A 16494-nucleotide genomic window follows, 5' to 3' on the forward strand; every position below is an offset into this window, starting at 1 on the left:
GGAGATCTGATCTCCAGGGCCGGCGCCCCCCCTGGGGGCCTATATAAAGGAGGGGGAGGGAGGGCAGCCGCACCTAAGTCTTGGCGCCTCCCTCCCCCTGCTACACCTCTTCCTCCTCCCGCAGTAGCTTGGCAAAGCCCTGCCGGAGTCCTGCTGTATCCACCACCACGCCGTTGTGCTGCTGGATCTTCATCAACCTCTCCTTCCCCCTTGCTGGATCAAGACGGAGGAGACGTCACGCTGACCGTACGTGTGTTGAACACGGAGGTGCCGTCCGTTCGGCGCTAGGATCTCTGGTGATAGGATCACGACGAGAACGACTACCTCAACCCCGTTCTCTTGAACGCTTCCGCACGCGATCTACAAGTGGTATGTAGATGCATCTCTCTCCTATCACTCGTTGCTTAGATGAACTCATAGATGGATCTTGGTGAAACCATAGGAATTTTTTTTATTTTCTGCAACGTTCCCCAACAGTGGCATCATGAGCTAGGTCTATGCGTAGTTCTCTATTGCACGAGTAGAACACAAATCTGTTGTGGGCGTAGATCTTGTCAACTTGCTTGCCACTACTAGTCTTTTCTTGCTTCAGCGGTATTGTGGGATGAAGCGGCCCGGACCGACCTTACACGTACGCTTACGTGAGACAGGTTCCACCGACTGACATGCACTAGTTGCATAAGGTGGCTAGCGGGTGTCTCTCTCTCCTACTTTAGTTGGAGCGGATTTGATGAAAAGGGTCCTTATGAAGGGTAAATAGAAGTTGACAAAATCACGTTGTGGTTATTTGTAGATAAGAAAACGTTCTTGCTAGAACCCAATTGCAGCCACGTAAAAGATGCAACAACAATTAGAGGACGTCTAACTTGTTTTTGCAGCAATTGTCATGTGATGTGATATGGTCAGAAGTTGTGATATATGAGATCATGTTCTTGTAATAGGAATCACGAATTGCATGTCGATGAGTATGACAACCGGCAGGAGCCATAGGAGTTGTCTTTACTTTTTGTATGACCTGCGTGTCATTGAAGAACGCCATGTAAATTACTTTACTTTATTGCTAAACGTGTTAGCCATAGAAGTAGAAGTAGTCATTGGCGTGACAACTTCATGAAGACACGATGATGGAGATCATGATGATGGAGATCATGGTATCATGCCGGTGACGAAGATGATCATGGAGCCCCGAAGATGGAGACCAAAGGAGCTATATGATATTGGCCATATCATGTCACTATTATATAATTGCATGTGATGTTTATTATGTTTATGCATCTTGTTTACTTAGAACGACGGTAGTAAATAAGATGATCCCTAATAATAATTTCAAGAAAGTGTTCCCCCTAACTGTGCGCCGTTGCTAAAGTTCGTCGTTTCGAAGCACCACGTGATGATCGGGTGTGATAGATCCTTACGTTCACATACAATGGGTGTAAGACAGTTTTACACATGCAAAACACTTAGGGTTAACTTGACGAGCCTAGCATGTACAGACATGGCCTCGGAACACAAGAGACCGAAAGGTCGAACATGAGTCGTATGGAAGATACGATCAACATGGAGATGTTCACCGATGATGACTAGTCTGTCTCACGTGATGATCGAACACGGCCTAGTCGACTCGGATCGTGTAACACTTAGATGACTAGAGGGATGTCAATCTGAGTGGGAGTTCATTAAATAATTTGATTAGATGAACTTAATTATCATGAACTTAGTCTAAAAACTTTGCAAAATATGTCTTGTAGATCAAATGGCCAACGCTCATGTCAACATGAACTTCAACACGTTCCTAGAGAAAACCAAGCTGAAAGATGATGGCAGCAACTATTCGGACTGGGTCCGGAACCTGAGGATCATCCTCGTAGCAGCCAAGAAAGATTATGTCCTAGAAGCACCGCTAGGTGAAGCACCCATCCCAGAGAACCAAGACGTTATGAACGCTTGGCAGTCATGTGCTGATGATTACTCCCTCGTTCAGTGCGGCATGCTTTACATCTTAGAACCGGGGCTCCAAAAGCGTTTTGAGCGACACGGAGCATATGAGATGTTCGAGGAGCTGAAAATGGGTTTTCAAGCTCATGCCCGGGTCGAGAGATATGAAGTCTCCGACAAGTTCTATAGTTGTAAGATGGAGGAAAACAGTTCTGTCAGTGAGCACATACTCAAAATGTCTGGGTTGCACAACCGCATGTCCCAGCTGGAGATCAACCTCCCGGACGAGCCGATCATTGACAAAATCCTTCAGTCGCTCCCACCGAGCTACAAGAGCTTTGTGCTGAACTACAATATGCAGGGGATGGTGAAGACCATTCCTGAAGTATTTTCAATGCTGAAGTCAGCAGAGGTTGAAATCAAGAAAGAACATCAAGTGTTGATGGTCAATAAGACCACTAAGTTCAAGAAGGGCAAGGGTAAGAAGAACTTCAAGAAGGACGGCAACTATGTTGCCGCGCCCGGTAAGCCATTTGCCGGGAAGAAGTCAAAGAATGGACCCAAGCCTGAGACTGAGTGCTTTTATTGCAAAGGGAAGGGTCACTGGAAGAGGAACTGCCCCAAATACTTAGCGGACAAGAAGGCCGGCAACACTAAAGGTATATGTGATATACATGTAATTGATGTGTACCTTACCAGTACTCGTAGTAACTCATGGGTATTTGATACCGGTGCCGTTGCTCATATTTGTAACTCACAGCAGGAGCTGCGGAATAAGCGGAGACTAGCGAAGGACGAGGTGACGATGCGCGTCGGGAATGGTTCCAAGGTCGATGTGATCGCCGTCGGCACGCTACCTCTACATTTACCCACGGGATTAGTTATGAACCTCAAAAATTGTTATTTAGTGCCAAGTTTGAGCATGAACATTGTATCTGGATCTCGTTTAATATGAGATGGCTACTCATTTAAATCTGAGAATAATGGTTGTTCTATTTATATGAGAGATATGTTTTATGGTCATGCCCCGATGGTCAATGGTTCATTCTTAATGAATCTCGAACGTAATATTACACATATTCATAGTATGAATACCAAAAGATGTAAAGTTGATAATGATAGTCCCACATACTTGTGGCACTGCCGCCTTGGTCACATTGGTGTCAAGCGCATGAAGAAGCTCCATGCTGATGGACTTTTAGAGTCTCTTGATTATGAATCATTTGACACATGTGAACCATGCCTCATGGGCAAAATGACCAAGACTCCGTTCTTCGGAACAATGGAGCGAGCAACCAACTTATTGGAAATCATACATACTGATGTGTGTGGTCCAATGAGCGTTGAGGCTCGCGGAGGATATCGTTATGTTCTCACTCTCACTGATGACTTGAGTAGATATGGGTATGTCTACTTGATGAAACACAAGTCTGAGACCTTTGAAAAGTTCAAGGAATTTCAGAATGAGGTAGAGAACCAACGTGAACGAAAGATAAAATTCTTACGATCAGATCGTGGAGGAGAATATTTAAGTCACGAATTTGGTACACACTTAAGAAAATGTGGAATCGTTTCACAACTTACGCCGCCTGGAACACCTCAGCGTAACGGTGTGTCCGAACGTCGTAATCGCACTCTATTAGATATGGTGCGATCTATGATGTCTCTTACCGATTTACCGCTATCATTTTGGGGATACGCTCTACAGACAGCTACATTCAGTTTAAATAGGGCACCGTCTAAATCCGTTGAGACGACACCGTATGAATTATGGTTTGGGAAGAAACCTAAGCTGTCGTTTCTAAAAGTTTGGGGATGCGATGCTTATGTCAAGAAACTTCAACCTAAAAATCTCGAACCCAAGTCGGAAAAATGCGTCTTCATAGGATACCCTAAGGAAACCATTGGGTATACCTTCTACCTTAGATCCGAAGGCAAGATCTTTGTTGCCAAGAACGGATCCTTTTTGGAAAAGGAGTTTCTCTCGAAAGGAGTAAGTGGGAAGAAAGTAGAACTCGATGAAGTACTACCTCTTGAACCGAAAAGTAGTGCAGCTCGGGAAAATGTTCCTGTGGTGCCTACACCGACTGGAGAGGAAATTAATGATGATGATCAAGGTACTTCGGATCAAGTTGCTACTGAACTTCGTAGGTCCACGAGGACACGTTCCACACCCGAGTGGTATGGCAACCCTATCCTGGAAATCATGTTGTTAGACAACGGTGAACCTTCGAACTATGAAGAAGCGATGGCAGGCCCAGATTCCAACAAATGGCTTGAAGCCATGCAATCCGAGATAGAATCCATGTATGAAAACAAAGTATGGACTTTGACTGACTTGCCCGATGATCGGCGAGCGATAGAAAACAAATGGATCTTTAAGAAGAAGACGGACGCGGATGGTAATGTCACCATCTATAAAGCTCGACTTGTTCCTAAGGGTTATCGACAAGTTCAAGGGGTTGACTATGATGAGACTTTCTCTCCCGTAGCGAAGCTTAAGTCCGTCCGAATCATGTTAGCATTTGCTGCATACTATGATTATGAGATATGGCAGATGGACGTCAAAACAGCATTCCTTAACGGTTATCATAAGGAAGAGATGTATATGATGCAGCCGGAAGGTTTTGTCGATCCTAAGAATGCTAACAAAGTATGCAAGCTCCAGCGATCCATTTATGGGCTGGTGCAAGCATCTCGGAGTTGGAACATTCGCTTTGATGAAATGATCAAAACGTTTGGGTTTATGCAGACTTATGGAGAAGCTTGCGTTTACAAGAAAGTGAGTGGTAGCTCTGTAGCATTTCTCATATTATATGTAGATGACATACTTTTGATGGGAAATGATATAGAATTCTTGGACATCATTAAGGCCTACTTGAATAAGTGTTTTTCAATGAAGGACCTTGGAGAAGCTGCTTACATATTAGGCATCAAAATCTATAGGGATAGATCGAGACGCCTCATAGGTCTTTCACAAAGCACATACCTTGATAATATTTTGAAGAAGTTCAAAATGGATCAGTCCAAGAAAGGGTTCTTGCCTGTATTGCAAGGTGTGAGATTGAGCTCGGCTCAATGCCCGACCACGGCAAAAGATAAAGAAGAGATGAGTGTCATCCCCTATGCCTCAGCCATAGGATCTATTATGTATGCCATGCTGTGTACCAGACCTGATGTAAACCTTGCCGTAAGTTTGGTAGGAAGGTACCAAAGTAATCCCGACAAGGAACACTGGACAGCGGTCAAGAATATCCTGAAGTACCTAAAAAGGACAAAGGACATGTTTCTCATTTATGGAGGTGACGAAGAGCTCGTCATAAAGGGTTACGTCGACGCTAGCTTCGACACAGATCTGGATGACTCTAAGTCACAAACCGGATACGTGTATATGTTGAATGGTGGGGCAGTAAGCTGGTGCAGCTGCAAGCAGAGCGTCGTGGCGGGATCTACATGTGAAGCGGAGTACATGGCAGCCTCGGAGGCAGCGCATGAAGCAATTTGGGTGAAGGAGTTCATCACCGACCTAGGAGTCATACCCAATGCGTCGGGGCCGATCAAACTCTTTTGTGACAACACTGGAGCTATTGCCCTTGCCAAGGAGCCCAGGTTTCACAAGAAGACCAGGCACATCAAGCGTCGTTTCAACTCCATCCGTGAAAATGTTCAAGATGGAGACATAGATATTTGCAAAGTACATACGGATCTGAATGTCGCAGATCCGTTGACTAAACCTCTTCCGCGAGCAAAACATGATCAACACCAGAACTCTATGGGTGTTTGATTCATCATAATGTAACTAGATTATTGACTCTAGTGCAAGTGGGAGACTGTTGGAAATATGCCCTAGAGGCAATAATAAAAGGATTATTATTATATTTCTTTGTTCATGATAGTTGTCTTTTATTCATGCTATAATTGTATTATCCGGAAATCGTAATACACCTGTGAATACTTAGACCACAACATGTCCCTAGTGAGCCTCTAGTTGACTAGCTCGTTGATCAACAGATAGTCATGGTTTCCTGACTATGGACATTGGATGTCGTTGATAACGGGATCACATCATTGGGAGAGTGATGTGATGGACAAGACCCAATCCTAAGCATAGCACAAGATCGCGTAGTTCGTTTTGCTAGAGCTTTTCCAATGTCAAGTATCTCTTCCTTAGACCATGAGATCGTGTAACTCCCGGATACCGTAGGAGTGCTTTGGGTGTACCAAACGTCACAACGTAACTGGGTGACTATAAAGGTGCACTACAGGTATCTCCGAAAGTGTCTGTTGGGTTAACACAGATTGAGACTGGGATTTGTCACTCCGTATTACAGAGAGGTATCACTGGGCCCACTCGGTAGTGCATCATCATAATGAGCTCAAAGTGACCAAGTGTCTGGTCACGGGATCATGCATTACGGTACGAGTAAAGTGACTTGCCGGCAACGAGATTGAACGAGGTATTGGGATACCGATGATCGAATCTCGGGCAAGTAACATACCGTCTGACAAAGGGAATAGTATACGGGGTTGCTTGAATCCTCGACATCGTGGTTCATCCGATGAGATCATCGAGGAGTATGTGGGAGCCAACATGGGTATCTAGATCCTGCTGTTGGTTATTGATCGGAGAGCCGTCTCGGTCATGTCTGCATGTCTCCCGAACCCGTAGGGTCTACACACTTAAGGTTCGGTGACGCTAGGGTTGTATGAATATGAGTATGCAGCAAACCGAATGTTGTTTGGAGTCTCGTATGAGATCTCGGATGTCACGAGGAGTTCCGGAATGGTCCGGAGGTAAAGAATTATATATAGGAAGTGTTGTTTCGGCCATCGAGAAAGTTTCGGGATCACCCGGTATTGTACCGGGACCACCGGAAGGGTCCCGGGGGTCCACCGGGTGGGGCCACCTATCCCAGAGGGCCCCGTGGGCTGAAGTGGGAGGGGAACCAGCCCCTAGTGGGCTGGTGCGCCCCCCCCCCCTTGGCCCCCCTGCGCCTAGGGTTGAAAACCCTAGGGTGGGGGAGCACCCCACTTGCCTTGGGGGGAACTCCACCCCCCTGGCCGCCGCCCCCTTGGAGATCTGATCTCCAGGGCCGCCCCCCCTGGGGGCCTATATAAAGGAGGGGGGAGGGAGGGAAGTCGCACCTAAGTCTTGGCGCCTCCCACCCCCTGCTACACCTCTTCCTCCTCCCGCAGTAGCTTGGCGAAGCCCTGCCGGAGTCCTGCTGCATCCACCACCACGCTGTTGTGCTGCTGGATCTTCATCAACCTCTCCTTCCCCCTTGCTGGATCAAGACGGAGGAGACGTCACGCTGACCGTACGTGTGTTGAACGCGAAGGTGCCGTCCGTTCGGCGCTAGGATCTCTGGTGATAGGATCACAACGAGAACGACTACCTCAACCCCGTTCTCTTGAACGCTTCCGCACGCGATCTACAAGTGGTATGTAGATGCATCTCTCTCCTATCACTCGTTGCTTAGATGAACTCATAGATGGATCTTGGTGAAACCGTAGGAATTTTTTTTATTTTCTGCAATGTTCCCCAATAGTCCGAAGGTCCGGAAAATGTTCCACCATGTCCAATACAGCAGCATGGGCTGTAAGGGGGCGCCCTAGCCTTAATGGGCCAGGGGCACCAGCCCCCCCAAGGCCCATGCACAAGGGAGAGGGGAAACCCTAAAGGGGAGGGCCTCCACTTGACTTGGGAGGCACTCCTCCCCCCTTGGCGGTCGCCCCCAACCCTAGATGGGATCTAAGGGGGCCGCCCCCCTCTTTCCCACCTATAAATAGTGGAGGGGTGGGAGGGCAGCCACACCCCAACTTCTGGCGCAGCCCTCCCCCTCTCCCAAGTACTCTTCCTCTCCCGCGGTGCTTGGCGAAGCCCTGCAGGATTGCCACGCTCCTCCACCACCACCACGCCATCGTGCTGCTACTGGACGGAGTCTTCCCCAACCTCTCCCTCTCTCCTTGCTGGATCAAGGCATGGGAGACATCACCGGGCTGCACGTGTGTTAAACCGGAGGTGCCGTCCGTTCGGCACTAGGATCTCCGGTGATTTGGATCACGACGAGTACGACTCCTTCAACCCCGTTCTCTTGAACGCTTCCGCTTAGCGATCTACAAGGGTATGTAGATGCACTCTCCTTCCCCTCGTTGCTGGTTTCTCCATAGATGGATCTTGGTGACTCGTAGGAAAAATTTGAATTTCTGCTACGTTCCCCAACACTAAGGGGTTGAGCATACAAACAAATAAGCACATGGCAACCTCTGCTTCCCTCTGCGAAGGGCCTATCTTTTACTTTTCAGTATTTACTTTTATGCAAAGAGTCAAAGTTTTTCTCTCTATTCCTTTTTATTTTTCTCCTTTGGCGAGCATCATATGGTGAGGAAAGATCTAGGCACATATGTCCAGTTGAATATGAGTAGCATGAGTTATTATTGTGGACATCACCCAAAGGTGAATACGTTGGGAGGCGAAATTATAAGCCCCTATCTTTCTATGAGTCCGGTTGAAACGTTTTGCTCATGTGTATGCAGTGAGTGTTATCAATCATAGAAGACTATAATATGGTTGAGTATGTGGAGATCTTACTTAGACTCTGTTGAATAAGTTGAATTGCAATTGCTTGGTGACTGAGAACATAGATTGTTGAGTTTCAAGAGAGTTCATTGTTTGAACCTTAACATGTGAATTGGTTGCTACTATAACATGAGAAGTTTTATAAGAAAGAATTGCTATTATGCTGCTAGGAAAAGTGATTGAAATTATCATTGATCAAACTTAAGCACTTTGCTAGCATTCACACTTCATAAATTATTTCTTTTATCATTTAGCTACTCGAGGACGAGTAGGAATTAAGCTTGGGGATGCTGATACATCTCCAAGGTATCTATAATTTATAAAGTATTCATGCCATTATATTATCATTCTTGGATTTCTACAATCATTTTATAGCAACTTTATATCATTTTTCAGGACTAACCTATTGACCCAATGCCCAGTGTCAGTTGTTGTTTTTTGCTTGTTTTTTACATCATAGGAAATCAATATCAAATGGAGTCCAAACACCGCGTAAATTTTTGGAGATTTTAGTACGAATAGGGCCTCGAGAGGGGGGACAATCCACCAGGGCGCGCCTGGGCCCCCAGGCACCCCCAGGTGGGTTTTGCCCACCTCGGTGGCCTCCCGCACCCCTTCTTCACCCTATAAATTCACAAATATTTCAAAAACCTTCGGGGTAGCCCTAGATTAGAAGTTCCGCCACTGCAAGGTCTCTGTATCCATGAAAACCAATCTAGACCCCGTTCTGGCACCCTGCCGGAGGGGGGAATCATCTCCGGTGGCCATCTTCATCATCCCGGCAGCCACCACGATGAGGAGGGAGTAGTCCACCCTCGGGGCTGAGGATTTGTACCAGTAGCTATGTGTTTGATCTCTCTCTCTCTCATGATCTATATCATGGGCTTTGTTAATATAGTCGGATCATATGATGTTTCTCCCCTCTATACTCTTGTTATGATGAATTGAATCTTTACCCTTCAAAGTTTTGTCTTGTCGGATTGAATATTCCAAGATGAGAACACATGATATATGTCTTGCAATATATTGGCTCCAACATATTCTACGAAGATCTTTATCAGTCAAACTGCATAAAAACATACGTTGTTCCCTTTGCCATCATTATGTTACTTGCCCAAGATTCGATCGTCGGTATCATCATACCTAGTTAAATATCGTTACTGGCAAGTCTCTTTACTCGTTCCATAATGCTTCATCCCGCTACTAACTCATTAGCCACATTGCTTGCAAGGCTTGTAGTGATGAGCATTACCGAGAGGGCCCATAGATACCTCTCCAATACACAGAGTGACAAATCCTAATCTCGATCTATGCCAACCCAACAAACACCTTTGGAGACACCTGTAGAGCATCTTTATAATCACCCAGTTACGTTGTGACGTTTGATAGCACACAAGGTGTTCCTCCGGTATTCGGGAGTTGCATAATCTCATAGTCTGAGGAACATGTATAAGTCATGAAGAAAGCAGTAGCAATGAAACTGTAACGATCATAATGCTAAGCTAATGGATGGGTCTTATCCATCACATCATTCTCCTAATGATGTGATCCCATTCATCAAACAGCAACACATTTCTATGGTTAGGAAACATAACCATATTTTATTAACGAGCTAGTTAAGTAGAGGCATACTACGGACACTATGTTTTGTCTACGTATTCACACATGTACTAAGTTTCCGGTTAATACAATTCTAGCATGAATAATAAAAACTTATCATGAAATAAGGAAATAAATAATAACTTTATTATTTCATCTAGGGCATATTTCCTTCATGTGGGTCTTGGGTTGGTGATGGATCCACTTGAGTGGAGCATTGTCCTTCTCCTTCGGCCACAAGGGGCTCCTCAATGGGTAGGATATGACCAACACCCATTCTTCTTATGGCTTGGGGAGGAGTTTCATCACCTACATCATAGGTACCACTTTTCTCCACTTGGGAGCCGTTATTCTTGTCAAACTCCACGTTACATGTCTCATCAATGAGTCTCGTGGACTTGTTGAGGACACGGTAAGCATGAGAGTTTGTAGCATAACCAACAAATATGCCCTCATGAGATCTAGCCTCAAATTTAGACAAATGAGTACCTTTCTTGAGAATGAAACACTTACAACCGAACACCCAGAAGTACTTGAGATTGGGCTTGTACCGGTAAGTATCTCATATGGAGTCTTGTTCAAGCCCTTGCGGAGATAGAGCCGATTGGATGCATGGCAAGCGGTGTTGATGGCTTCGGCCCAAAAGTTGTAGGGAGACTTGAACTCTGCCATCATGGTCCTTGCCACGTCCATCAACGTCCGGTTCTTTCTCTCCGCTAAACCATTTTGTTGAGGGGTGTAAGGTGCGGAATATTGATACTTGATCCCCTCATCACTATGGAACTCATCCAAGGTGTAGTTCTTGAACTCGGTGCTGTTGTTACTTCTTATTGTCAAGATCTTTGCATTGTGTTGACGTTGAGCTTCATTTGCAAAGTCGATGACGGTTTGTTGAGTCTCACTCTTCCTCTTGAAGAAATATACCCAAGTGTATCTTGAATAATCATCCACAATCACCAAGCAATACTTCCTACCCCCAAGACTATCAAAGGATGGAGGCCCAAAGAGATCCATGTGAAGGAGCTCTAAGGGTCTCTTTGAGTAGATGATAGTTGTGGGAGGGTGAACCTTCTCATGTAACTTTCCTTCGATACAAGCACTGCAAGCACGATCTTTGGCAAAACTAACATTTGTTAGTCCAACAAAATGGTTCCCCTTGAGAAGACTTTGCAAATATCTCATATTGACATGGGCTAAACGGTGATGCCAACGCCATCTCACGTCAACTTTTGCCATTAGGCATGTCGCGGTCTTAGTGGGTCGCTCTAAAAAGTTAATCACATAAAGACCGTTCTCGACATGCCCAACAAAGGTTACTTTAAGAGTCTTGCTCCACGAGAGGGTCGCGGTATAAATATCAAAGAATGTGGCAAAGCCCATGATTGCAAGTTGACAAATGGAAAGTAAATTGTATGCAAGGGACTCAACAAGCATGACTTTCTCGATCGTGAGATCATGAGAAATGTCAACCTTGCGAAGACCCAATATTTTAGAAGACGAGACATCACCCCACTCGACATTGGTGGGCATAGATGAGACCTTGTGCACGTCCACCACCAAGTCCTTGCTTCCGGTCATATGATTTGTGGCTCCACTATCGAGCAACCATGATCCCCCACCGAAAGCAAACACCTATAAGAGATCAATGCTTGGTTTTAGGTACCCATTTAGTAATGGGTCCTTTGATGTTAGTAACGAGGGTCTTAGGAACCCAAATAGACCAGACCATTCAATGTACTCATAAGGAGAACCAACAAATTTGGCATACACATGCCCATCACTAGCACGGCATAGCACATAAGAGGGGTTAAAGTCGTCGGCTTTGTTGGAAGGAGTGGCAATGCCCTTCTTGACACCACCACCCTTCACATTGTTTTTCTTCTTCTCCTTAGGATCACCCTCTCCCTCCTTCACAAAAGTTTGCTTGAGAGGAAGAGGTTGTTTGTCCTTGTCATTCTTCTTGTTGTTCTTGGACTTGGGTGCAAACCCAATTCCCTCCTTTCCCACAACTTCCTTTTGATTGCTCAAAAGATCGTTGAGGTTCTTGTCACCTTGTATGCAAGACACAAGGCCTTTCTCAAGTTGCTCCTTCAACTTGGCATTCTCCTCCACAAGATGCACATGCTCACAACACGGGTTAGTATCATTTGCATTATCAATTAAGACCATATGAGGAAAAGTGGCTTTCTCCTTGGTTAGCTTCACTTGGAGTTGATCATGAGACTCCTTGAGGCTCGCATGAGCACCCTTCAAGGCCTTGTGAGCCTTGTCAAGTATCTCAAACTCCTCCTTGAGTCTAGCATGATCAACCCCAAGTTTAGCCTTCTCGGAATTGAGCACATGAGATACAACAAGAGCATGATTAAGATCTTTCTTTAATTTAGCATGGTTATTGTTGTGTGACTCCTCAAGAGCCAAACTATGACCACGCTCTTCCTCAATCGCATTAGAGATATCCGATATCCCATCAGCATAGTCACGACTATGACCTTCCATCTTAGAGATGTTTTCTTCATGAGCCTCGATCATGTCATTGGCTTCACCAAGTTGTTCCAAGAGAGCAACAAAGTGCTTCTTGGATTTACCCTTGAGCTTACTCATGAAAGACTCAAACTCCTTCACTTCCTCATTAGACCCCTCACCGTCATCAATGCAATCCATCAAGGAAGGATTGGTAATGATGGTAGTTTTAATGTTGGGGGATACCTTGTTGGTGGCTTTGGCCATGAGGCACTTGGCGGTGATGTTCTCGTTGGGTGAGTCAAAGAGAGACACCCGTGGAGTGGTGGCAATGGCAACGGAGGCCATGGCCATCGCCTCACCATCTTCATCATCCTCACTGTAGTCTTATTGAGCCACCAACCCCTTGGAAGGAGTCTTTTTGGTGAAGTTGTTCTTGTTGGGGAAGGACTTGGCTTTGCCTTTTCGGATAAGCTTGCCACCATTGTCTTCCCGCTTCTCGTAAGGGCACTCCGCAACAAAGTGGCTCACATTGCCACAATTGTAGCATGTCCTCACACGTTGCTTGCCCTTGATGCCACTTGAGTTTTTCTTGTTGAAGTTGGGCCTTGAGTTCTTCTTGCTCCAAAATTGCCTTGAAGCGAGAGCCATGTGCTCATGGTAATCATATTTTGTATCTTCGGGGTTGCTCTCCTCGTCTTCCTCTTTATCCTCTTCTTCCACACTTGCCTTGGCCTTCAAAGCTAGGTTGGGTTTCTTCGCCCGTTGAGAGCGCATCACCGCATTGTCGGCGGTCTTGTCCAAGATTCTAATAGCAACAAACTCATCCAACACTTCACTTGAGGACAAGGTATGGAAGTCTAGCATTTGACGGATGACGGATGACATGGCCTTGTGGTAGGGCATCATGGCCTTGAGAAAATTGCGCTTGATCCAATTGTCATCAGTATCCTTGCTCCCATGATCTCGGAGTGAGACCACGAGAGTGGCTAATCTCCGGTAGAGCTCACGAGGTTCTTCATCTTCATTCATCGCAAACTCATCGGCTCATCTTGCACCACTTCATAGTTGGAGCGTTGAATGCTGCTTCCCTTGTAAATGGAAACCACATGTTCCCAAGCTTCCTTGGCCACGGTGAAGGGTCGGAGATGAGCAATATCTTTGGGTGGAATTGCATCTTGAATAATGAAGAGAGCGGACTCGTTGAATTGATTATCCGCGGCTTCTCTAGGGGTGAAGTTGCTTGGATCATGCGTGTAGAAACCTTGCTCAATAATTCTCCAAAAGCTAGTGTTACTATGATTTAAATAACGTTTAAATCGGTAGACCCAAGAGGCAAAATCCTCATTTTTCACAAACTTAGGAGGAGGACCAACATGATTCAAATGACTGGAGGGAACCGGTCGTCCATATGTAAGAGGTGGTTCAACATGGGAAAAGATGCCGTTTCCACTTCTACCAATAGGCAAGGGAATTTTATCACTAGAAGCTTCCCCCCTTATCGGAGTTAGCATCCGCCACCTTGTTAGTGGAAGCGACCACTTCCAACAGTGCGGTAGATAACTTAAGACCATCAAGAAACTCCTTGAACATGCCTTTGACCTCGGTCGTCATGGAGGTTTTCAATGTGTCCAAAGCCGCATTGAATTCCTCACGTGAGACCGGGGATCCCCCATCGGCCATAGACGAAGAAGGATTCACACCGGGGTGATCCTCCTCATCATCTATGGTGTCAACTATACTCTTAGAACGGCAAAGTCCTTAATAAAGAGACGAGGCTCTGATACCAATTAAAAGGATCAATATAGTTGACTAGAGGGGGGGGTGAATAGGCAACTAACAATTTTTAGCTTTTCTTTACCAAATTAAACTTTGCATCAAAGTAGGTTGTTTATATATGCAACTAGGTGAGCAATCTATATGATGCAACAACAACAACAAGCACACAAGCAAGCAAGGGATAGAACACAAAATAAGCTTGCACAAGTAAAGGTGAGAAATAACCAAAAGTGGAGTCGATGGAGACGAGGATGTGTTACCGAAGTTCCTTCCCTTTGAGGGGAAGTACGTCTCCGTTGGAGCGGTGTGGAGGCACAATGCTCCCCAAGAATCCACTAGGGCCAACGTATTCTCCTCACGTCCTCACACAATGCGAGATGACGTGATTCCACTATTGATGCCCTTGGAGGCGGCGACTGAACCTTTACAAACAAGGTTGGGACAATCTTCACAACTTAATTGAAGGCTCCCAACGACACCACGAAGCTTCACCACAATGGACTATGGCTCTGCGGTGACCTCAACCGTCTAGGGTGCTCAAACACCCAAGAGTAACAAGATCCGCAAGGGATTAGTGGGGGGAAATCAAAATTCTCTTGGTGGAAGTGTAGATCAAGGCATTCTCAACTAATACCTAGAGAATCAACAAGTTTGATTGGATAGGGAGAGAGATCGGGCGAAAATGAAGCTTAGAGCAATAATGGAGCTTAGGGATGGAAGAGGTAGTCAATTCGAAGAAGAAGACTCCCCTTATATAGTGATAGGTCAAATCCAACCGTTACCCACTTATCCAGCCCGCGACATGCGGTACTACCGCACCAGACATGCGGTACTACCGCAAGGGCCTGTGGTACTACTGCGAGGCACTACAGTACTACCGCTTGCACGGCAGGAGCCAGGCCAGCCCTGTTGCGTTGAAGCAAAGAGCGGTAGAACCGCAGGAGCGGCACTACCGCTCGCCCTTGCGGTACTACCGCAAGGCAGGGTTTGCCTGGGTTGGGAAGGCACGGACGAATAAAAATATACATCCGTGGCTACTTTCGCTGAGTTTTGGTATGTGCAAAAATCCGACACGGTACTACCGCATACATGGAGCGGTACTGCCGTGTAGGACGCAGATGTAAAAAATTACATCCGCCCCCTACTTCCGCTCGTGCTGCTGTGCTGGGCCCGAGGTCACGGTACTATCGCGCCCGGGGAGCGGTACTACCGCAAGGGCCTACGGTACTACCGTGTCCCTGGCCGGTACTACCGTGGGCCTCTGCGGTACTACTGCTCCCTTGAGCAGTACTACCGCATGCCACAACACAACAACACTAGGAGTCCTTCATTTTGCAGAGACACACATACACGGTGGTTGCTCCAAAGAGGCAAAGGAAAGGTGGTGCAAATGAACAAACGTGTACGTGGTGATTCCACCCAAACCTTTCCAAAGTGAATCCCCTCTTAATATTACGACTTTTCTACGACTCAAATCCACCGAAAAGAAACGTAGAGAAAATCCCGTCTTCACTAGACTCCGAGGGGCAATGAATCGTCTTGTGCCTAAACATGAGATATCTGAAATGCTCAATGCACACGATTAGTCCGCAAATGCATTGTCATCAATCACCAAAACCACATGAGGTGAAATATGCCCTTACAATCTCCCCCTTTTTGATGGATTGATGACAATACGATATTTGCACATAAGAGTACACAAAAGAATATAAGCAAACCCATCATCTACAAAATATAGGCGGACTCCCCCTAGATGTGTGCACTCTATATAAATGCTTTGGACTGCACGACACACATAGTAGGATCAACACTCACCTTATATTTTATAGACGAGCCATATCTTGCAACAAAATAACTAACAGTAAGCACGGAGGGTATATACCCGACAGGGTATGACTTGTTCATCCCCTATTTGCTTGTTCATGTGCTGGCCGTATATATACTGTTCATAGATATTTCAGTTCTGTGTATTGTATGTGCTCACATGCTTAGGTATCGGTATGAGATGCATACCGTATTTGTCATCTTTATTATATAGTTGTGTATTAGATTAGTCGGAAAAGCGCTAATATTTCCAACAATATGCATATGCATGCACTAGTAAAATAACTTTTTGCAAAATGTTTGTGGGGCCATGCGTG

Source organism: Triticum dicoccoides, chromosome 3B (genome assembly GCF_002162155.2).
Source record: "Triticum dicoccoides isolate Atlit2015 ecotype Zavitan chromosome 3B, WEW_v2.0, whole genome shotgun sequence".
NCBI lineage: Eukaryota > Viridiplantae > Streptophyta > Magnoliopsida > Poales > Poaceae > Triticum > Triticum dicoccoides.